Source organism: Equus caballus, chromosome 25 (genome assembly GCF_041296265.1).
Source record: "Equus caballus isolate H_3958 breed thoroughbred chromosome 25, TB-T2T, whole genome shotgun sequence".
Lineage (NCBI taxonomy): Eukaryota > Metazoa > Chordata > Mammalia > Perissodactyla > Equidae > Equus > Equus caballus.
In genome coordinates this window covers 38,872,333-38,896,823 of record NC_091708.1, presented here as the reverse complement: position 1 = coordinate 38,896,823, position 24,491 = coordinate 38,872,333, and the positions used below count along the sequence as shown (strand labels likewise).

Genomic DNA, 24,491 nt, shown 5'->3' with positions numbered 1-24,491 from the left:
AAGGAGGGAATGAGGCAGAGAGCCCAGGGTTTCGGTCGCCAACAGAGATGACTTCAGAGCAGAGGCCCCAGGAGGTGTCTGGGGCTAGTCTCAGACTGTCTCATCCTTCATTGCTCTTGAGGCCAACTCTCCAGGTGCCAAGAGGAGAGGGCAAGGCAAGAGCAAAGGGGCTGGCCTTCAAGCTTTCTTCAGACATTCTCCAACTGGGAGGCCTGCCCTACTTGGAGACCTCTGCCTCGGTAATTACGGGACGACTAGAAAGAAGGGGTTGTTTTTGATGGGGACTCTTTCATCTCTGACTTAAATTATACATCATGTGCTAACATTTTAACTCTGATGTCTTCTAGAATTCAAATGAGACATAAACATTCTCCCAGAAGCACAGAGTCTGCATTCATTACTGGGACCACCTTGGCCAAATAAGAGGTGTCACCAAATCTATTTATAGCTTAAACATCTTTCCACTGTCTTTCCCTTAAAATCTATTGAGGCAGTTCCCACACAAACAAGGAAGAATGTCCAACCCCAACAATCACGCATTCATTCAGGTTTCATGTCTGGGGTAGAGAGCAATCAAGTCATGGCATGGGGACATGGAGAGAAGGTGCAGGGGCTGTGAGCAGAGGAACGGAGCGGACAGAGAAATGTAGATCAATAAATAAAAGCTGCCATGTAAATCCAGTACATTATTAAATTTAAAATAAGACGAGTGCTGAAAGCCAGCAAGGCTGTGGTGAAACGGGGAGACCCATACATTGCTGGCAGCAGGGCCAGTTGGTACAACCTTTTGGGAAAGCATTAGGGATTCTAAAGCCAGAAAAATCTTAGTATCCTTTGACTTAGTAATCACACTCCTAGGAATTTATTCTGAGGAAATAATTTTAAAGAAAGGGAAAACTTTTTTGGCACAAAGGTATTCATTGCAGGGAAATCTACAGCAGTTAAAAACAAAACAAAATTGAAAAAAAAACTGGAAACATGCTACTGTCTAACAAGAGAGAAATAACTAAGAAAATTAAAATGAACTAAATGACAAATATGGAGACATTAAGCGCTGGAGTGGGGTGGTTTTAAGTGCTTTAAAAAAATTTACAGCATCGTTACATGGTTGTTTGTGCACTAAAAAAAGGATTCATCTTCAAGTAAGATAAAACTTTCTTCTAATCATTGATATTTATTGTCAGATTTAAGTTTGTCTCACAGAAGTAGCAATATATTTATATATTTTACATTTAATATATTTATATATTAATATATTTATATTTTGTCCATACATGTAAATATAAATAAAGAGGCATGAGCTCTAAAAGAAGAGTGGTTTCCTCCCCAAATACCAGGACATCTCATGACCCTCCTCTTCCGGCCATTTCGTTGGCTAAGCATCACACGCAGCACGATGACATGCCTGTGAGCCTGCAGTCACTCCCGGGATCTTATTTAAAACCATGAGGAGGGAGTCACGCGCGCCTGCCTGCAACCTCACTTGACCCACCAGGATGGCTCTCTGGTGCTCCTGGAGCTGCCTGGCTCCTGCTTCCCTCCAGACACACCTGCCCTGCCCCTCCCATGGCCGCCGGAGCCGCTGCCACACTGGTCTTCACCCACGCAATTAGGCTGGACCACTCAGCCTGGCATTCCAGGCCTCTGTGGTGCAGCCCGTCTCACATACATTTGCAGGGTGGCATTTGCCAATGAACGTGCCATTCATTGCACACTCTATTCCTACTCTTGGAGCCTGAGACCAGGGCTTCCCTTAACCTGCACATGGGCCAGTCTGTAGGGACAGTGGACTCACTGGCTCCTGGGCCCCCTTGGATGCCTCTCCTGCTCCCTGTGAGGTGACCAGGCCCCTAGCGCTCAGCCCGCGCATTCGGTGCCGCTGGCCAGGAGAGCCCTCAGCCTTTGCCAGCCCCAAACCTGGTCTGCCACCCCGACTTACTTCCCAGCACCTGGGGAGAAGGCAGGAGAAAAGGCATGAGGCCTGTGCTCTCCCAGAATGTTCCAAATGGAGCAGCTAGCATTTAGAGTGTTGCTCCCATTTTCATTAACAGACCTATGTGAGGCGGGATTTTCACAAACAACTGTGAAAACACCAAGTTCCTGGAATGGGCTTTTGAGTACATACTCCAAAATGACAAATTCATAACAAAGATGCATTTACAAGTAAGGTAAAAACATGCAATAAAATTTTATGTTGCAATTTTCTATATTCAGAACACTTAAAGAATACATTTTTTTAAGAACTTTAATAAACTATGTCAGCAGAAGGCTGGTAATTGTCCTTACTTAGCAAAAAATATCCTTTATTCTGAGATTAAGCCCTGCTTACACTATTGGTGTTAAAATGTTCTTTCCTGGGGCCGGCCCCGTGGTCGAGTGGTTAAAGTTCCAGGGGCTCCGATTGGTCCAGGTTCACAGGTTTGGATCCCAGGCATGGACCAACGCTACTCATCAGCCATGCCGTAGAGGCATCCCACATACAAAAAAGAGAGGGAGATTGGCAGAGATGTTAGCTCAGGGCGAATCTTCCTCACCAAAAAAAAAAAAAAAAACAAAGTTCCTTCCTCTAAGAAATAATGATAGTTTATCTTTCTTTACTCATCATCCAAAAAAAAAGTTGGTGGCCTTGTGAGAGTCTCCAAACCTTCTTTCTGAGGTTTCCCTTGCCCATGAAATCTGAATCTGGGACCTACAGATGCCAGAGCTGGAAACCCCCGAGGGTGGCTTCTGAGCAAGGAAAGGGAGACACGGCTAGGCAGGGAGGCAGCTCTGGGGGGCTGCAGGCTGGAGGATCTCTAAAATTTCAAAAATATTTGAAGGTTGAGTAAGTAGGAATTCCAGTTTGGCACAAAAATCTCAAGCTTGAGTTCATCTCTTCCCTGTTTTTTTCTGTTAGGGTTGATCAACCTGAACCCCAATCTCACTCGTACCTCCAGCCCCGGGTCCGGAACAGGCCAGCAAAGCCCCATCTCTGCATGGACCTCAGGAGGCATCTCCCAGCCACTGCACAGGCTGCCAAGTGCTGCTGGAGGAAATCACCCAGGGCTGCTGACCCGCCCTCCCTCCAAATCCCCGATGTCCAACCGCTGCAGGGCCCTCGGCCCAGTCCTCTGCCCTGCCCTTCCTTGTCCCTTTCCTATTCCCTTTGGTGGCTGGTCTTCCCCAACAGCTGCCTACCACCCCCACCCCCAGCTGTCCTCGCTGCAGGCCCTCTGCCTCCTAAATGAACGACCTCCACCTCCTGCTCTGCCCCTCGTCTATCTGCACCCCTTCTCCATCCTCCTTTCCCTCCAGGGCCCCCACCCTCGCCCCATCTCCTCCAGCATGAACTCCCTGGCTGACCCCACGTTTATCTGGATATCTTTAACGTCTCCCTATCTACACTATCTTATTTTTTTAAGGTTTAAAAGAACATTTCTGATTAAAAAGGGAATTTATGTCCATCCTAGAAAACAGGGAAAAGCATAATGAGAAAAACAACTGCGTGTAGTCCTGCTGTTGTGAAACAAGCACTCTCCGGATAGAGGTGTGTCCTTCGCATAAACACAGTGGTCTACACAAGCCAACCACAGGCTACTACGTGGTGCTGGTGGGCCATTCCCTGGGTGGAAGGCCCCAGGGGACTCACTGTTCAGTCGAAGTGGAAAGGGTCCCAACTCAGTTAGTCACCAAGGCTGGACACCCCAGATACCTTCCGGGAACGCCCCAGGAGACAGGGGCTGCTGCTGGCCCAGGGTACATCCTGTCCAGGCCCTTCTTGACCACATATAATCAGAACTATCACTTAACACAGCTGCTGGGCTGGCTCCAGGGTCTGGGAACAGACAGCCACAGCCCGCACCTCTGACCCCAGCAGTCGGGCACTCCCACGCCTCACCACCTTCCGGGGGAACCCCAGAGCCAAGTCTTAAGGCGGGAAGAAAAGCAGGGAAAGGAAAAGGATGGACTTCCCAGGGTGGAGAAGAGGGGCTGGCAGAGTCCAAGCTTCCTCTTCCTTCCCTCCCACGGGCACATTGCCATGACAATGGCAACAACAACAACAATAATCATAATAGTATAGAAGCTGTTCAGAGCGCACCATGCGCCAAGTGCCAAGACAAGCAATCAGCATGTGTCATCTCTGTGTTCCCCAAAGCATGGACACGCTCTCCTGAGGGGATCCTGTTGGCCCAGGATGGATGTTTCTATCTATTTTAGCATGTGTTAGAAAAACTATAGCACATCAAACCCTTGAGATCACGGATAAGAACAAAATAGATTTAAAGAGAAAAACTGAGCAGGGAAGTTAGTAGGAACAGCGAAGATGGTCACAAATGCCCAAGGGTTGGGGAGACACTGTACTGTCTTACTGGATCCTCACAGCAACGTTCCACGTATGGCAAGGCACAGGGAGGTTATGTAGCGACTACAGTTGGGACCTGTGCCTGTCTCTGACCCCAGAGCCTGGGCCTTCCCCAGCCTAATCCCTGCTGAAGCAGGCTCTGCCTTTCCTTTCCTTTGCCCTTGCTCTGCTGACCTCCCGCTGCCCACACATGGCCCAGGACAGATTCTCGAGCTCTCACCCCCCGATGGATCACACCACTGGCTACTTGGCATCCACCCCCCACAGGTCTCTATTACTGGTTCTGTCCCTAGGGCCTCTACGGCCAGCACAGGCAGGCACAGCACAGGCTGGGGTCAGGAGTGTTTGTGCAGCTGCTGAGTAGGGTGCCCCTGCCCAGAGAAGGAGAAGATGGGGCGGTATGGACGGGTGAGTCTGCCCCAGCCCTGGCAGTCACAACTTTCTTGGGGCTCCCTGGTCAGAGTGACCCAGGAATGGCAGGTCTGGAAATTTCTCCTGGCCACAGGCTGCACCAGCAGCCTCCCGGGGATGAGGGCACAGGGTAGATTGTCAACTCTTGTCTCACCTGGTCTGCCTCATGTCAGCACAGGACAGCATGACCCACCTTCTGGCCAAACCCTCCTCTGAGGCGGGGCGAGCCCAGACAACACACTGTTGGCCCCGAGGTCTGGAAGCATCTCTCCAGGAGGGATCGTCTTCCATCCCTTGTAAGGACAGACAGCTGAGGTTCAGGGGCCAAGCCATGGGAGCAGATTACATAGAGAGAGAGACAGAACAGTCCTGTGGGATCCAAAATAGGGATCCTCATCTCTCAGAAGCAGAATAAAAACATGAAGAATTCAGATCAGGTTTGAACTAGAACTTTCAGCCAATGAAAGTGCTGCCTACGCACCAGGAGCCACCATCCTAGTGCATTAATACTAAACTAGTAGGTACCACTAGCTGAGCTCCGAGTGGATGTCAGGCACCGGGCTCTACTTGCATCCAGGAGCTCCCTGGAGTCTGCATGCAAGGCTTGGAGGGAGCTACCATTATTACACCCACTTCACAGACAGGGACGCTGAGATGCTGAGGGGCCCGAGGTCCCATGGTGGCAGACCTCTAGGGGATACACAGCTCTGCAGGGCTGACAGTTGGCAGGAAGCACTCTCTTTCCAGGGCTTCCTGGACAACCAGATTACGTACGAGTGCAGCATCTGTGAGCTTGTCCCACACCTACTCCCTGGGGTGACCCCGCGCCCAGGATGGTTCTGGTTTCCACCTCTCGCATGGGCATTGTGACTACCAGTGCCCATTCACCCTCTCTCTTTGGGACTCCCAGCTCCCTGGGCCAACTCCTCATTCCCGCTGGTAGCTTGATGGCTGGTGGCGATCAAGAAGCACTTCCCAAACTGAGTAGGATTTGGGGATCTGGGCTCCTGTTTACTACTAATGTGACCATGGATGAGTTGCTGCTCTTCTCTGTGGCTCCATTTCCTCCTCAGTAAATGAGGAGGTTGGAACTTCTGCAACTTCTGGCTCTAACACTCAAGAATGTTTTGATTCTAAGGATTAGTATGCTACGCCGTATCATAACACATAATTCTAATGAAACGAGCACATGCTCGCTGTGCCAGCTGTCCCCACTGCCTGGGCAAGGCCTACTCATCAGTTCGTGGCTCATGCAGCACGCCCTGCAGAGCCATCCCTGGCCCCCTCGGGCTTCTCCTCGGCTTTGTAATTAAAGCACTCTAACCTAACGATATTAGTGGCTTCCGTTCTCCAAGGGCCGCCCACTGGCTCCACATCACATCTCCCTGAACCCTTAGGTGGGCCCCATTTACAGAGGAGGGACCTGGGCTCAGAGAACCTAAACAACTTGCTCAAGGTCACCTGGCCAGCTAGTGACAGAGTGGGGTTCAAAGCCACGTCTGCCTGACCCCTTAATCTCTGCTTGTTGGTTACTCAACAATGCCCCCACTAGGCCAAGAGCCCCCAGGGTCAGGGACCATGCCCGCTCTGCCCACGGCATCTCCCCAGGGCCAGCTCAGTGTCAGCTACACCACAGGCTCTCAGTCAGTATTTCTTAAATGAAAGAAAGGGGAAAAAGGATGTATAAGTCAGAATCTTTTTGGTTCCAAGTAACAGAAACTCACCTGGAACCAGCTTAAAAAGGGGGAAGGACTTTGAGAATCTAGAATGGCTCACAAGGCCAGGGGCTGCACCTCAAAATCCAGGCAGCCCCAGGACAGCCCAGAGAGAGTGGGCTGGGCGTGGGGCTAGAGCCGGTGGCTGCTTGCACAACCTCACTCTACCCTTGACTGGTGCTCCTCCCAGGGCTTGGCTCCTGCCTCATTCACTCAGACTCTCCACGGGGCAGAGGTCAGGGCCCTGGCAGCTGTGGAGTTAGGATATGACAGCTCTGTAACCAAGGAAGAGATGGCCTCTCTCTCTCTGGCTTCAGAAAACAAAATAAAACAAAAGAGGCAAAAACTCCAACTGGCCTAGTGTGAGCCACCAGTCTGGCGAGCGGATGAGGTACTGTGACTGGACCAGATGGGTCTGGGGCAGTCGTCTGGGGTCAGTGGTGGGTGGAAGATGAATGCTGGGCGGACAAAGAGAACGGCCATCCTCATGGGTGACCCTATCTAACAGGCAGTTATCTCAGTTATCTATGTGTGATTTAAGCTTTTTGTCATACTCAATTACTATTCATTACAGGACATTTGAAAAATACAACTCTGCTGTGAACTGAATGTGTCCCCCTAAAACTCACCTGTTAAAATCCTAATGCCCAAGGTGACGGTATTAAAAGGCGGGGCCTGTGGGGTGATTAGGTCCTGAGAGCGGAGCCCTCGTGAATGGGATTAGTGCCCTTATCAAAGCGACCCCCGGGAGCTCCATCGCCCCTTCCACAGCGTTCACAGTGAGGAGCTGGTCGTCTGTGAACCAGGAAGAGAGCCCTCGCCAAACAGTGAATTTGCCAGGGCCTTGATCTTGGGCTTCCCAGCCTCCAAAACTTTGAGACATACATGTTTGTTGTTTACAAGCCACCCAGTTTATGGTATTTCTTATAGCAGCCCAAACTAAGACAGACTGCCTCCCAAGGCTGAGATAAAAATCCCCTGGCCAGGGGTCATTCCCGTGACCACCTGTTTCCTCTACACCATGGAGTCTACAGGTTCCAATTTCTTAAGTCCCTGCTGCTTCCCTTCCAGGGGGACAAGCTCCATGGTGGTGAAAGGTCAGTGGCAGTGTTGACATCCACGGACTCTATCTGGCAAGCTATAGAAAAGAGCTTGGGTGTGGAGGAAGGCAGCCTGACCCTACCCCCAACCTTGACCCTGACCCTTGACCACAGGATGAAGGCATCTCCCCCATAACAATGGAGATGAGCAAGCACACCTTCCCGCAGAGACGATGACGAGGATGCTGGTGAGAGCTCACAGGTGTGCATGCTTCCACCCCCATCCCCCTGCACCACCACTGAGCTCAGCGTTTCACCTGCTTCTCCCAACCGAATCCTGACAAAACCCTACTGTGAGGGCTCTGCTGGATCGCTGCTCCACAGAGGTGGACGGTGAGGCTCAGGTCGAATGGCCCCCTGGGCACACACTTTGTACACAGTGAGCTGAGATTTGAACCCTGAATTCTTCTGGACACTTGGGTCAGGCTTTAACTGCCCCACAACTCGGCTGCACAGTGGTGAGGAGGAGGCATGAGAAAGCCCCAGCAGTGCCGGGAGGAGGGCAGTGCGCAGTGATACTCACGGGACCCCACCTCCTGCTTCCTTCTTTCTCTTTCTCCCACTCACCAGGCCACCACCCCCCCACAGCTGCCGTGGCTGGCAGTGCCAGTGGCCTCAATCTTTCAGACAAAGCACTTCCGGCCGCAGCTGGCCGCACCTCTCGCAACCAGAGAGTAGAGAATCCCTGGGCAGTCCTGGCTGTTCTGGGCATCTGTAGGCAGTTCAGGCGGCCAGACTAGTGACTCCCAACCTGGGGTTGTTGGGTGATGGAGCTCAGTACTAGTTTATGGAGGAATGCGAGTCCACTGGGGATACAAACATGAAACGCCTCTTCCTCTCCAACACCCACTGCCCAAGCATGCTGTGTTGACTCCCCTTTCCAATTTTGGACAGCTGGTCCCTAGACGAAATATGGTCAGATTCTGTACCTTTGCAGTCACTTTCCATTATTAGCATAGTTGCATCTCAAGAGTTAAGACTTGGTTCCGTTTATGTGAAGACCTGATTTACACTCAGTTCAAAGCTCATGTCTGTTCTCCCGTCTTCCCTCCACTCTCCCCGGGGGGTTGGAGGAGGTGGGCAGAGTGGTGTGCCCTTTACCAAGTCTCCCTTCTTGTCAGTTTGAGCTTCCTCTAACCCCTGTCAGACTCAGGCAGACCTCATAGCCCACTCTCTCTGGAGGAAGCGTGATCTGCTCACGCAGGTGTCTCCCGTCAGTGGTGGGAGAGACCTGGTCTGGTCTGGTTCCCTCTGATGCAGGTGGCCCTGGTGAGCGGGTCGTCTCCATGCAAGTGGTGGTCTGGGTCTCCTAGGGATGTGTTCAGCTTTGTTCTGGCCCCTCCATCGCTGAAGAGCAGCCAGGCCTCCTCTCCTTGCCACCAGGGGCACATGTCCTGACCCCTTCTCTAGGTGGGGTGACCCACTGCTTGATGGGGTGGCTACCTGGGTAGCCGCAGCTCCTGCCCTGCTGTTAGCCTCTGTCCCCTTGACATGGAGACACAGTAACATCTGGGGTAGTTCTGGGCCGTGTGAGTGCGGGCCACAGACTGCTGGAATGGGAGGGTGGAACCCATCCTTCTCAGATACCCAAGTCCTTTCAAGTCCTGGTGATTCCACAGATTCCCACCTTCAGAAATCTCTACACCTGAAAGGGACACCAGTTTCTATGTTCAATATGACCCACACTATGGGGTTACGTGTCAACCACCCTCTCCTCTTCCCCAGAGAGGGAGCAGGGGACTGAAAGAGATGTGGCCCCCTACCCTCAGCTCCACGGGGGCTCTCCCAGGCTCCATGGTGGGCCTGAGGGTTCTGCAGTCCATCACATGCCCAGTCCCCTCCGGTAGGAGGCACCCCAATCTTCGCAAGGACTCTCCTAAAGCCTCCTCACTTGGCACTTCCTCATCTCAAAACTACACTTGTGGGGCCAGCCCCGTGGCCGAGTGGTTAAGTTCATGTGCTCTGCTTCGGCAGCCCGTGGTTTCACCAGTTTGGATCCTGGGCTCAGACATGGCACAGCTTGTTGGGCCACACTGAAGCAGCGTCCCACATGCCACAACTAGAAGGACCCACAACTAAAAATATACAATGATGTACTGGGGGGCTTTGGGGAGAAAAAGGAAAAATAAAATCTTTAAAAAAGAAGACGACACTTGTGAGTCTAGAATGCTCTCTCTTCCTCACGGTGACACCCGTCCTGGATTCACAGGAGTGGGTGTCAAAGGAGGCGGGGGGCACAAACCATCATCTCGGTTCTGCTCCAATAAACATCATGTAGTTCCTCTCGGCTGTCCAGAAGCTCTGGTTAGCTAAGAATTTGTTATCAATAGGGAGATAAGACATTTGTTTTTACTTAGTACAAGTAGCATGTTTCACAGAGAGGGTTTGTATTGCAAGAGTAAAGAAACAAAGATCTGAGTCAGTTCTGGGAGCAAGACCTCATTCTGAGCGACCCTGAGCAGGACTTTCGACTCTGCCAGGGCTCGGTTTCCTCATCTGCACAGTGGAGATTAGCATCATCGCACCCACGACAAGGGGCTGTGGGCTCCTTGAGATAATAAAGAGCTTCACACTGCACCGGGCACAGAGTCACCATAAACCTCACAGCAGACACAGCTGCTATTATTATTTATATGTGTTTTCAAAACACAGAGTTCAGAGGAGGCACAAAAGGGGTCTTGGGTAGGAAAGGATCACAGGCCACTGGCCCAGTGTCCTCAGGGCTCCGGCCGTGGCAGAGGAGCCTGCACAGCGCCAGGCACACACAGGCCCACAACACATATTTTGTTGAATGGGTGGTGTTCTCTTAATTCCAAGAGACTATTAATCTGCTACTTATTAATGAGGTGTTCTGAACACAGATTCAAACTGCATTTGGTCCAACAACCAAAAGAGACTGTGGGTCTTTAAAAAAAAGGAGAGCAGGAGAGACCCCTCTGTGTGTGGGGGTGGGCGGCCCTCCCATCCTGGCGGGGCAGGAGCCGGCAGCTGTCTCCCGGCGCCTGCCGGGGCTGGATGGTGGCCGTGAATACTTTCTTTCTTGAGAGAAGCTCCTCTCTGTGTGTGCTGAATCACAGCATTCACGGGGGGAGCGGGACAAGAGCATTTGCTAAGTGGATACCAGGCATCACTGGGCGCAGCCCGGGGGGCAGGGGACAGGAGCCCAGGCTGGGCCGACACTCTAGCAGGACAGGAAGGCAAAACTGCTCCGGCCGACCCTCCGACCCCCATGGTGGGTGCTGGGGGTGCCCAAATGAGCACTCTGACCACAGCCCTCAGTGGGGGAGAGGCCCAAAATAGGCAAGCGCCTGGGGTTCGCCCCTTCCAGCAAGTCAGGGCTCAAGCATTCTGTTTACCAAACGCTCTGCACACATAGAAACCAGGACGGCCTGGGTTCCATGTTCAAGAGGACGGGGAGGGTCCCCCAGAGTGGATTTTAAGGTGCTGGAAGCCTCCCTGACAATGCCGGGGAGGAGGGCCAAGGCCCGGGGCTGCCCAGAGAAAGCCTGGCAGAGGAAGAAAGGTGACGGCAGGCCTGTGGTCAGCAGGCGGGGGCGGCACCCGCCCTACACAGCCCCAGCCTGGCAGGTAGCGGGAAGGGGTGACGTGTGCAGGCAAAGGCGGCTCTGCGGAGAGGAACGCCACCGCAGCACGCTCTCGAGCTCGTGAGAGTAATCAAAACCAGCTGAAGAGCAAGCTGCTCGTCCAAGGGCTGCCAGGAAGGGGTTTCCAGCGGCAGAAGCCTGGGGATGTTTCTTTACCCGGGAGTGCCCCCTGCCACACTGCTCTTCTCCTTCCTGGGGTGGTGGGGCTGAGGGTGGGCATCCAGGAGAAGGCAGCCCCCAGCGGTGCACTGTACCTCCTCCTCCCATGTCCACCTCATGTGGCCAAGCTGCTCTCTCCACAGGCTCCTGTCCCTCTGCCATGTCCTTACTGGTCACAAGAACTCTGTGAAGTTGGTGCCTTTTTGTCCTCACTTCACAGATGAGGACACTGAAGCACAGAGAAGTGAAGGCATTGCTCAAGGCCACACAGCTAGTAAGTGGTGGGGCCAGGATTTCAACCTGAAAGTCTGGTTCCACACTCTCTACCAGCACAGTGGCCTGCCTGGCAGGACGACGATGATGATGGAGAAAAAATGAAGCACTTACTACGTGGCAGGCAGTTGGGATACCTTACGTTACTTTAATTCTCATGACAACCCTAGGAAATACAGCTATTCTTTTTATTATCCCCAATTTAGCAAGGAGGAAACGAAGGTACAAATGGTAAGTTACTTGCCAAGCCCATCCAGTTAGGAAGGGCAGGCCTCAGGCTCAAAGCCAGGTCCCTCTGACTCTAGCACCCGCCACTGTGCCACCAGGGCCCTCACTTATCTATCCAACAGCAATGCCAGCTGCACACCCACTGCTGTGTGCCAGGCACTGTGCTGGGCAGTGGGGACCCAGAGGTGACGAGGTGACCCGCCTGGCCCTTACAGCCTGCTGGGGGAGGAGAGAACAGCATCACATCATCATATAACAAACCGAAATTTCCAACTGTGAAGGAGAGTAGACCTGGCCACAGTGACGCTTCAGAAGGTTTATTTGGGGGGAGAGGAGACAATTTATAGAAGTCATTTCCACAAGATGACTGCTTATCTTTTTCATGTGCCTTTTATTTCCTATTCTGCACCAGGAAAGCAATTGGACATCAGGGACACGCTAATGACATCGGTCAGATGAACCTTGTTTCTCAGTCTGGACATCAGGACATCAGCAGGCTGCTTCAACACCACGTTTTCCCAGGTCAATGGCACTCGGGCATTCTGGTGTGGGAGACGGGAGGGCGAGACTAGAAACATCAAGCCAGCTCCAGGAATTGGCTTGGAAAGGCCACAGCACTCTTTCCCTGCTTGACCCATGACCAGCTTCTGCACACATGAAAGAGCCGTCAGACGCAGGCTGTGGTCACTGCTGGGCCACCCAGACTCACCTTGGCAAACTCATCTATCCTGACCAGTGGTTCCCAGAGCATGGGCCTCACGGGAACTTGGTAGAAATGCACATTCTCGAGCCCCACTCCAGACCTACGCAAGCAGAAACTCTGGGATGGGGCCCGGCCAACTGTGCTTTAACAGACCCTCGGGTCATTCTGAAGCCACTAAAGCTTGAATCACGGGCTGAGGTGATGAGCACAAGGGATGGAGTGTCAAGCACGAATATCTCAACCTTCACAACAACTCCAGGAATTAACAGCAACGTCCTACAAATGAAGAAATGAGGGTCGGGAGCTTCCCGAAGGTGCCCAACCTCACACTGCTGGGAAATTGAGAGCATAAAGCCTGTTATAATTATGGACTTTGGATTCAGACAGGCCCAGAGCCTAATCCTGGCTTTGCCACTTAATGGCTGTGTGGCAGTGGACAGACTCCCTAACCTCTCTGAGCCTGAGCTATTTCATCACTTAAAACAGAAAACAGTAAATAGAACCTCTCCTGGAAGGTTCTGTTTTTGAGGATTCGATGAAATAAGCCATGTAAAAGGCCTCCCACCAGGCCAGGCACAGGGCGAGTGTGTAACAGATGGCAGCTATTTTGGAAGAGCACAGATCTTGTAAATCCCAAAGGCCTTTGAGCACCTACAACTGATGTGGCCAAGTTCAGGCACTGAATCTCATGTACTTTACTCACTGGAGAGCACTTTAGATGAGCGTAGTCCCCAGCTACTCTTGTTTAGAAATAATTCTATCAGACTTGTGGGACCTCAGCTGGCGAGACGCAACCAATCAGGACGAGGACAGGGGCCGGAAAAGGAACGTGATGGCCACCACGGAAGGAAGAGCTGGAAAGGTAACAACACAGCTGCTTGGTGCTCGCAGAGCTTCCAGGGCATTGCAGACAGTGCCCTCCGCCCAGGCGGCCCGCAGCAAGGCTGGTCCATTCAAGACCACGAGTCACGAAGAGCTTTCGGTGGTGTGATTAGCGGAGGCATGAGTGCGTGTCTGTGCAAACTGCTTAACGAGAATGGATAAAAATTTTACAACTTTGGGTGTTCCAAGAGATAACCTTGTAGCTTTCTAGTCAGCTTGGTTATCTGAAACGGCTTGGTCCCTGGGGCCTGGAGAGCTGAGGTTTCCCAGTGATAGAGGGTGACGGGGCAGGCTCCCGGTGCCAGCCTGGTGTTCAACACCAGCCCACCACTTCCTCATGTGTAACCCTGGACAGGTCAAGGAGCGACTTAAGCCTCAGTTTCTGCATCTGCACATTGGGTAATAATAAAAGAACCCACCTCATGGGGTGGTTGTGAGGATCAATAAGCACTCAACAAACATTACGAGTTATTTTTGGAAATACACGTGCACCCTCCATAAGCCTACTTTCCACCATGTAAAAAGGATTATTTTCTTTGGTTAAGCAGACTTCCTACACAGGCTGCAGACAAAGGCAGGGCAGGGCAGCACTTCTCTGACTAAAGGACTGTTGGCTATGAGGCTTGGCTGGAGTGGTTCTGGGAGCAGTGACAAATGAGCAAACCAAAAAGGGGCAACTACAGGATGCTGTCTGGAGAGATACAAAATGACTGGTAATCTTCAGAGCACCCAAATGTGTCAGAAACCCAGGATAATGGGGCTCCAACTTACTGAAGGAAGAGAAGCGCATTTATTGAGCATCTACTGTGTACCAGGTATTGCGCTGGGTAGGGTATTTGCCCTCACATTATTCACTCATTCCTCCCAGCCAGCCTGGGAGGGTAGTATTACTATCTCCAGTTTGTTTGTTTGTTTTTAAAGATTTTATTTTTCCTTTTTTCTCCCCAATCCCCCCGGTATATAGTTGTGTATTTTTAGTTGTAGGTCCTTCTAGTTGTAGCATGTGGGATGCTGCCTCAGCATGGCTTGATAAGCGGTGCCATGTCCACACCCAGGATCCAAACCAGCTTTCGAAACCCTGGGCCGCCTAAGCAGAGCACGTCAACTCAACCACTCGGCCACAGGACTGGCCCCTACCATATCCAGTTTTTAAATGAGAAAACTGAGAAGCGGAGAGGACAGGTAAATTTCAGAAGTCACGTGGCTAATGAGAGGGACAGGTAGAATTCAAACCCAGGCCTGCCTGACTGTCATCACACCACCAAGACAGCCACGGTCCAGCAGGCAGGCAGCTGGTGATACACCTGTCCTCACTTTCTCCTCATCTCCTCATCTCCTGCTGGCACCTGCCATTGGCCAAACCCAATCTGAAGCCAGAAGGCAAGAGAGCCCCCTGAGGCAATCCATACGTGTCAGCCTCCGGGCACAGGACAGGTGCCAAAGAGCAGGTGTGGGGCAGCCTCCGGAGAACATCCAGCACAGGGGAAACCTGGCCCCTGCCCTCTAGGGTGCCAGCCTCAGAGCTGGGATGTACCCGGCCCAGCACAAGGAGGAGGAGAGGGAGGGCGGTGGGTGGTCCGGGGGCCGGGGGGCTGATGTCAGTGGCCCGCACCAGCCGCCCTAACTCCCTGCAGGCCTGGGGGGGTGCCCCTGAAACGCCGTCCCAGACCGACTACGCGGAGAACCCAGGGCACATCTGCGAGTCTTAAACCAGAGAGGATGCAGAAAGAAACCATTCTGACTTTCAAGGGCCACAGCTACAAAGTTCTTTCCTCTCCCTGGCAGGGCCTGCTGCAAAGCTCCGCCTTCCAGGGTTAGGGCAGCAGAGCTGTGGATCTTTGCTGAAAATAATTTCCAGCAAGCCCAAGGGGACCCTGAGCTGTCCCTGTCCCTCTGGATATTAACCCTGTCAGCATATGTTTCAGGAGCTACCTCAAGGATGAAAACAAACTAGTTCAAGAAGTGGGATAAGAAAATGGACTTTCCTAGTCCACTTCCAACTGTTTATTATTTCTGGGGATGTCAGGGCTGGGGTCTCCTCACTCCAGCCTCCTCGTTGGACCTGTTCCCCACACTCCTGGAAGATGGTGCCCAACACTGCCCAACTGTCAGTGCTGGCTGTGGTCAGGGTTGTCATGTACAGCTGGTCAGGGTGTGCACTGCCCAACAGGACATGGCAGTCCTGACTGTGGGTCACTACCTCCTTCATAGAACTCTGTATTTCTAGGGATCCCAAGTGGCAAATCTTCAAGGTGCTGAACAGTGCAGGTTGATCCTCACCGTGTTAGAGTTGTGCCAGGTTCTCGTCAGCTCCTCCTCTAAAAGCTATCCTGAATCCAGCCACTGGTCACGGCCTCTGTGACAATGCCCTCATGCCAGTCCCCTCGCCTCTCACCTGGACAGCCCCTCAAGTCTCCTAACAGTGTTCTCAGCTCCATTCTTTTCCCCTTGGACCGTTCTCCATCCAGGACCAAGAAAGACACGGAGAAAATGCAAAACAGAGCATATCATCTCCTGATTGCACCCCTCCCGGAGCCTCTGCTGCGCTCTGAATAAAACCCTCGGCCTCGCTGGCCCACGGGGCCCTACAGGACCTGCCCCAGCCAGCCTCTCTTACTTTGCCCACTCCACTCGGCTGCACTGGCCTTTCCATTCCTCAGCCAAGCCAAGCTCATTCCCATCCCCCAGCCTTTGCACATGCTGTTCCCTTTGCGTGGCTGCCTCCTTCCCATCACTGGGGCCCGGGTTCACGGGACCCTCCCTCTCGGAAACCTTCCCTGAGCACCCTGTGAAGCGGCCTCCTTCCTTTCCCCACGAGCCCCATCCTTCCCTCTTCCAGTAACTGGTTCCATCTTGGAAATGATCTCATCTCTTCATTATCTGCCTCCCCGAAGAGACATCTTCTTCGAAAGGCCAGGGGCCACATGTGCCTTGTTCACCCTGTGTCCCCAGCGCCTGGCACCGTGTCAGTGCTCAGTAAACACCTGTAGAATAGCTGAATGGGTGTGCCCTTTGCTGCGCTTTGTGGCCCCATCTCCCCACTCAGCCCTGCTAGAGCCCCGGGTCCTGCGAGTGTCCTGAAACAGCTCCTCCAGCCTCCGCGGAGAGCCCTCCCTGGCCTGAGGCTCAGCGCTACTCTCTGCGAGCCAGGCTGCAGGCAGGTGCCACCCTGGTGGCACAGTGGGTAATCATGGCCCTGAAGTCCATGTGTCTGGCTCTGCGTCTTTGCTCCGTCACTTCCTATGGATGCCCTGGGCAAACTACTTAACGTCTCTAGACCTTATTGTCCTCAGCTCTAACGGGAGCACAACGATGGTCCCACCTCACGGAGCTGCTGGGAGAATAAGTGAGATAACTGACAGCGGTGTTCAGCACAGCGCTCGGCACCCAATAACCTATTATTATTTCCATCAAGTTGTCTCCCATCTCTTCCTCCAGAGACCTCAGTGCAATGCCCTGCACCCCCCATATGTGCTTACGGAAAGCAACTCCAGAGCCCCTGGCACCGGCGCAGCGGAATTACACTCTCACACTCCATTTTCATCCCCTCTATAGAGAAGTTTATGAATGGCAGCTCCCTCTGGGTTCATTAAGAAAAAGGAAATGATAGCTTTAAAGAGAAATGATTCATATGTGTATCCACAGAGATGAACACAACACAGCCCTGTCTACAAGGAACTCACAGTCCAGGAGGGGAGGAGAGACCTGCGTGCAAACGAGTCCAGTGAAGCATCAGAGACACGGGGCAGGGGGCCGGTTGGCACTGTAACGTGGCACATAGGCCCCATGTTGTCCAGCGCCCCAGGCCCCGTGGAGCCAGGGCAGCCCCCTACAAACATGTGGATATTGACATTAAGCAGTTCAAAGACCACACAGAACCTCATGTCAATTCATGTCGGATTTTGCCACCAAAAGAATTTGTGCCGGACTTTTGAAAAAAGGCTTGCTGGTCTTTTTTTTAGAGTTTTTGGATTTGTGGATAAGGGAGTGTGGACTCACAGCCAGGGCCGAGTCGTCCCTCAGGCACAGCGGGCAGTGCGTGGGGCTCACCACACTTTTAGGGGCTCACGTAAATACTCTAACTCCTTTTAAAATGAGAATGAAGGTGAAATTTTAGGTTGGGAAATGCTTTAATGCAAACATGAGCGTGTTTGTCGCTATACCAGCACGGTCACAGAAGAGGATTTTCACTCCTTTCACTGGAGGAAGGAGCCCGAGGAGGCAGGTGCCCGGGGCTGCTGGGCGTCACGGTGGGGCCTGCTTGGCGCAGCGCCCTGACAGAGACGCTGGGCAAATCTGGCGAGGTCGGGCGGCGAAGGACGAGCACAAGGCCTGGTTCAGAGAGAACACTTCATAAAGGACGATGACACTAAGAACCGTCATTTCTCCACAGCCTCACTTTCCCCATCTGTCAAAGGGCATAACCGCTGCCTGCCCCACATGCCAAAGCACTTTGGGAACTGGCCCTGCTGTGTGCTGGGAACACCACAGGCATCCACCTGCACTCGCCAGGAATGGGAGCGCACGTCCCCTGCTGCCCCACCCCCATCTGGCAGGACGGCACCGGGGCCCATCGCAGGGGCTGCCTTCCTTCCTGCAGCAGTGGGGAAGCGGGAGGGCAGGGCCAGGGCGGGGCACCTGGGAGCCCTGGTGGACAGTGGAGTGGGGAGTTACTTGGGACCCCAGAGACAGCTTGGGGCGAGGCAAGGGTGGCACCTCAGTGGTCTGGACACAGCCTCACGATGTCAGGGGAGCTGTCTTTCCTCAGATCTCTCCCTGAAGTCCCTCCTAGCCAGACTCCCAAACGACACCCCTTGCTGCCCTAGCCCCCAGACCCTGAGTCGGAAACCCTGGATGTGCCACAGACAGGATGTTTTGAAGGCTAGTGTTCCCATGCAGCCATTCAACAGGCATCAAGCGCGTGCTTCTGTGTGCCAGGTCTCGGCTGAGATGCTCCGTTCAGAGCCCAGAACAAGGCAGTCCCAGGCTCTGCCCTCTGACCTCCCTGATGACACGGGCCCACCTCCCTGCCAGCACCGGCACCTCTGCCTGGTGACCCCACCCTGGCCTTGTGCCTGAGAAGCTCACACCATCAGTCTCTTGCCAGAACCTCATTTATCTACCCAATCGCCTCCTTGGGCCCCAGGAAAGATAAGCTAGGTCAGCAACAGCCCCCTGATCCTTGGGGCGAGAATGCCAGCAGGTATCTGTGAGGGGGTGGGGTCCTCCCTCACAGACCATAAAACTGCCTTCAGTCCCTCATCTCCTGTTTGGGACAAAGGTCTTGTCTGATACAACGTTCCAGGAGTAACAATCTTCAAAAAATGTATATAGGACGGGAATGATTTTATTTTTGTATCTTTGAAATTGTTTTATTTATTTGTTCATTTGTCTTTTATCTGTGAATTTTTTTTATTGAGGTAACTGGTTTATAACACTATATAAATTTCAGGCGTACATCCTCATATTTCGATTTCTGTGTCGTTACACCATGTTCACCACCCAAAGACTAATTACCATCCCAGACCACAACACGTGCCTAGTCAGCCCCTTCACCCTCCCCAGATGGGGATGATTTTAACCAGCTTGGGAAAATTCCCGTGAAGTTTTTATTATGAAGACATAAAGAAAGCCAGCAAACTAAACTGAACTCTCTCCTCGCTCCAGCTCCCCAGGCTCCCCAGTCTCCCCCTTGGGAGGGGCCCAGCATCAGCTCTAGATGCGAAAGCAGGGACGAGACCAAACAAACATTCCTCAAAATACTGTTATGGAGACAAAATGAAAACCAGTCTATTAAAAGTCTTAGAAACTGGCTTTGGGCAAATTGATCTCGAGCCCAACTCTGCTGCTCAGATGGGGCTTAATAAATATTGGTTGACTAAATATAAAAAGTGTTCGACTGTTAGGTGATGTCCAGACTTGGGGAGAAGTGCTGCCCTGACTCTGTCCCCTGGCAGGTGGGGTGAGAAGTGGGGAATGAAACGGGTCATACGCAGGCTAACAACAGGCTCTCAGAGCTGCTTTGTGACCGAGCATGTGCCCTGTGCTGACACTGGGATAGACTTGTTTGGCAAGCATTTAACAGACACAGTGTCCTCAAAGGGCTTTCCACGGTGCCTGGATGTCCTCTGTGATGCTGTACCAGGGCCAGAGAAAGTGTGGCTCCCCGGCCAGGCATGGCAGCAAGGCACAGGACCTGACCACAGTGCCTCCAGGAGAGGAGGGGACCAGCGGGCTCATGCTCAGCTTAGAGGCAGCTGCTTTATTAAATCTGGATGGATGGAGGCTTTTGGCAGTTCCACAGGCTTCCTGATGCTCAGACACTCCTCTGGGCCTTTCCAAGACCAGCTGACCAGGAGAGAAGGGGCCTTGCCATTTTGTCCCTCAAGCATGGGTCAACTTCACTGGGGCCTTGATCACTAAAACTGCCACACTTCCTTGAATCTGAGAAGTCGTCAACTGATAACTGCATCATGTTCTAGTAAAAAAGAAAAAGTGCTGCCAATTAAACCCTGACATGCTATTAACTTTAAGAGGCATCCTGATTTCAGAGATCTAAAAACAAGAAAAAGTGTGTCAGAATCGAAGAAATGCAATTTGTTTTCAGGATAACCATGTTCCTGCTAGCTTTGACGTAGGTCTTAATCCCAGTCCTATTACTTCCTAGCTGTGTGGCCTGGTGCAAGGAACCTCTCTGTAAGCCTCAGTCTTCTTGTTCATAGAACAGAATGGTAATACTTCCCTCATAGGTTTTGAGGGGAGGAAAAAAGATACCTGTAAAATGTTGAGCTTGGTGTCTAACACATCACAGGTAGCTACCTAAGGTGCTTTAACAAGGCTTATGGGGACTACACATTTTTTTCAACTTCTAGTGCCCAAGTGGGTAGACTGAGCTGAACCAACCTATGAATTATTGGCGCTGATATTTCCTAACAGACTGTGACCAAGAGCAGGGAAGACGGAGAAATGAATTAAGAACCACCAACCAGGGCTGGCCCCGTGGCCGAGTGGTTAAGTTCGCGCGCTCCGCTGCAGGCGGCCCAGTGTTTCGTCGGTTCGAATCCTGGGCGCGGACATGGCACTGCTCGTCAGACCACGCTGAGGCAGCGTCCCACATACCACAACTAGAGGAACCCACAACGAAGAATACACAACTATGTACCGGGGGGCTTTGGGGAGAAAAAGGAAAAAATAAAATCTTTAAAAAAAAAAAAAAAAAAAAAAAAAAAGAACCACCAACCAGCTGGCTGGGTTTATGGTAGGACAACAGCAGCAGCAGGAGTACAGGAGGTTTGGGTGAGCAGACAAATTCAGTTGGGATGTGGGGAATTCCAGTTCCTGAAATGGAGCAGTAGACTGTATTAAACTAACCCTCTGGTCAACAGCAACGGTAAAATCTGGACAATATACGAAAACAACTGCACCTGAGAACAACCCAAAGCAACAGAAACTGGAGGAGACATGGTCCTTGCAAGATAGGAAGCACACCAGGGCACTTCTCAGTTCATGGTGAGACACAGGACAACAGAACTAAAACAGAACGCAGCAGTATGACCAGCTGGGAAGAAGAGACAGAGGTCGGACACTGAGCATGGGAAAATGAAGGGGGAAATGCCAGAAAGAAGAGAACCACAGAAGGGGGAGCTCCAAAATTACTGGACAAATTCCTTCGTTAACCCCTAAATTGTGTGTGTGTTAAGAGAGACTCCAAGGAGCCCAAAAGACAGCAGTAGCCAGGAGGCAGAGAGGCCAGCAGGTGCCAGGAAGATGGAGTTCGGAGCTCAAGTCCTGCCAAGTTAAAGGGCCTTAGCAAACACTTAAGGCTTTCAATTTAATCCCAGAAAGCCTATGCCTCACAAGTAAGCCCAGGACTAAGACTTATACCCTAGGACCACAGGCAAAACCGAAATAAACCTGCCTGACAAAACCTAAAAATCAAGCCTCCACAAGATCAAAGGGATACACCAGCAGTTTAATTGCTTGCCAGAGCACAACACAACGTTCCTCAGAGGAAGACAACACAACTCAGGGTCTTTGCAATGTATCATGCAAAATGTCCAGGATACGATTAAAAAATTACAGATGTGGAGAAGGAGGAAAATGGGACTCACGATCAAGAGAAATAATAGTCAATAAAAGCAGACCCACTGATGACTCAGATGTTGGAATTAGTAAGTCAGGACTTTAAAATGGCTATTATAAATAAGCACACGATTTTCAGGAAATGAAGGATAGAATGAATGAGTGGATAGAGAATCTCAGAAGAGAAATGAGACCTCTAAAAATAAACCAAGTGGAAACTCTAAAACCAAAAAATAGAGTACCTGATATAAAATGCACTTTGGATGAAATTAACAGCAGACTAGTCCCTGTAGAAGAAAGGATCAGCAAACTTGAAGACAAGTAATAGGAAGGATCCAAACTGAAGCACAGAGAGAGAAAAAAAGATAAAAGTAAATAAATTGAGCTTCAGTGGACTGGGACAATACCAAGTACGTAAATGGAGTTCCGGAAAGGGAGAGGAGACGGAATAAAGCAGACAAATATGTGAAGAAGTAATGGCCCCAAATTCCCCCCACATTCCCCAACAGTGAAAAACATCAACCCATACATCCAAGAAGCTCAGTGAAGCCCACAAAGAAAACCACACCTAGTCACACCACAAAGTGCCAAAAATCAAAGACAAAGAGAAATCTTAAAAGGAGTCAGAGGGAAAAGAACGGGCTATGTACACGGGAACAAGAGTAAGGAAGGGAGCTGACTTCTCATCAGAAACAGTGTAGGCCAGAGAACAGTGGGAAGCCATTTAAAAAGTGATGAAAGGAAAAAGACTCAATTTGGGATATGTGAAGCTTGAAAGGCTGATAAGACTCTGAGGTTGTAAGACACAGCAGAGCCCCCTCCCAAGCACCCCCTCTATAAAACACATTATCCACCCCCCCCCACACACACACCACATACACAGTAGCTCATAGAACATCCCTACATTCCCAACAGAAAAAAAAACTGTAACTGTCAGAAAGGTGACGAGACATGAAATCATTTATACAAACTGTGAGACACAAATGAGATTTTTTGTATTCTACCACCATGTAAACGTCACACATTTTTCGTCCTGATAAAAACTATAAAAAGAAAAATGAAGATTCCCTTCTCCTCAAATGCTTTAGTCACACAATGCTTTGGTCCAACAGGTAGGAGGAAATGTGGGAATGGGGCTTCTTGAGGAGTTTGGGGGGGGGGGGGTCCAGGATGCAGGAGCCATCCAGTTGGAAGCTGGATGAGGATGTTTTGGGTAAGAGTGGGCAGCAGTTGGGAGCAGGGAAGCAAGCAGAAGTAGCCCCTGTTCCTTGAGCAATGGAGGAATGCTGAGTGCCAGGCATCGTGCTCAGTGCTGTAGCTGCCTCATCTTCATCCTTACACTAACCCTGAGGAATGAAGATTATCACTCCCTTTTTAAAAATCAATCCAGTCCACTCAACAACTCAGGGGCCTTTTAAGAATAAAAGCAAGTCAGAACACCGTCTTGCTCAGAGCCTTTCAGTGGCTGTCGACACCTTTGGGATAAAGTCCCACCTCTAACAAGGCCTCATCTTCCGCCACGCTCCCCTTCTCTCCTCCAAACTGCACTTCCATGAGCTCTCAAAAGAACTCCCTTCATCTGCTCTCACCTCCAGGCTGCTCCCAGTACTATGGCTGTGTAACAACACGCCACCAAAACTTGGGGCCTAAAACAACCATTTTCTTCTCCTTATGGAGTCTGTGGGTCAGGAATTCAGATAATGGGACAGCAGAATGGCTCATCCCTGCTCCCCAAATCTGGGGCCTCAGCAGGAAGACTCTCCAGCTGGGGGTGGCTAAATGGCTAGGGCCTGGAGTCATCTAGAGGCATCCTTCGTCACATATCTGAGGGATGATGCTGGCTGCCAGCTGGGATCTATGCTACATGTGGCCTTTGCGTGGCAGCTTCCAGGCAGCTGGACATCTCAGGCTCCAGCTGGGCTCAGGGCTCCAAAAGAGAGTATCCCACTGAACAAGGCAGAAGCTGCACAGCCCCTTCTCCCACAGCCTTGGGAGGCAGGTCGTGTCACTTCCACTGCATTCTATCAGTTACCAACAAATCAAGCCCGCCCAGATTCAAGGGGAGGGGCAAAGACCCCACCTCAACAGGAGGAGTGTCAAGGTCTCATCATGGACCTGGAGATGTTGTTGGGGCCATCTTTGAACAGGCAATCTGCCACACGGTCTTCGCACACTATTGTCTCTGCCCACACCATCCTCCTCCAACCTGACCACCTGCAAATTCTGACCCGCCTTCAGGTTTCAGCTGAAGCTCCACTTTCTCAGGGAGCCTGCCCTGACTCCCTGCCCAGGCGTAACCAGGCCTCCTGCTTAGATAGTCCCCTTGTGCCAGCACTTCTCAGGTACCCTAGTCTGTCCATCTGTCTCCCCTCCTGACTGTCAGCTCTGTGGGAACAGGGACTTTGGCTTCCTGGTTTTGACTCAGAGCAGGTTCCCAATAAACACATCCTAGAGAAGAGAGACACAGAGAGAGCGGGGAGGAAGGGGAAAACAGGACATATTCCAGCCTCCACGCTGTCAAGGGGGCAGCTCAAGAAGAATTCAGCCCCATCCCATGTGCTTCTGCTGATCTCGAGCCCCTAGCCTGCCACGGCCCCACTACCATGGGCCCCCCATGGCCCAAAGGGAACATTCCAGGCCCTTTGGAGAATGCACAGTGTAGAAGGCACGTTGGGTGTGGGCAGGGTTTCTGTGCAATCCAGCTGTCTGGTTAATTTGTGACCTGTAAGATGCTGGGATCTTCTGGTAAAGACTCACCTTCCAAAAAGGGATGGGACTGACAGACGGAAAAGGGAGAAGGTCTGAGCAGGCTGCGAGAAGCTGAGGCAAAAGACAGGAGCGGCAATCCTGAGAGGGAGGCGTGTGGGGGATCAGTTTGCCCAGGAACCACGAACATGATACACTGCGCTTAGGGGCTGGGGGAGAACCCCAAGATAGTTTCTCTCCCAGTTTGTACCCAAACATCATCACTAAAAAAGTTTCTTTAAAGGA

The 24,491-nt window shown here is 51.6% G+C and overlaps 1 protein-coding gene across 50 annotated transcripts in view; it reads right to left on the bottom strand.

Annotated features, from left to right (window-relative positions):
• Positions 1-24,491, bottom strand: part of RALGPS1 (Ral GEF with PH domain and SH3 binding motif 1) — a 309,544-nt gene that overhangs the window by 73,697 nt on the left and 211,356 nt on the right. The gene's annotated exons all lie outside the window — the stretch shown is intronic.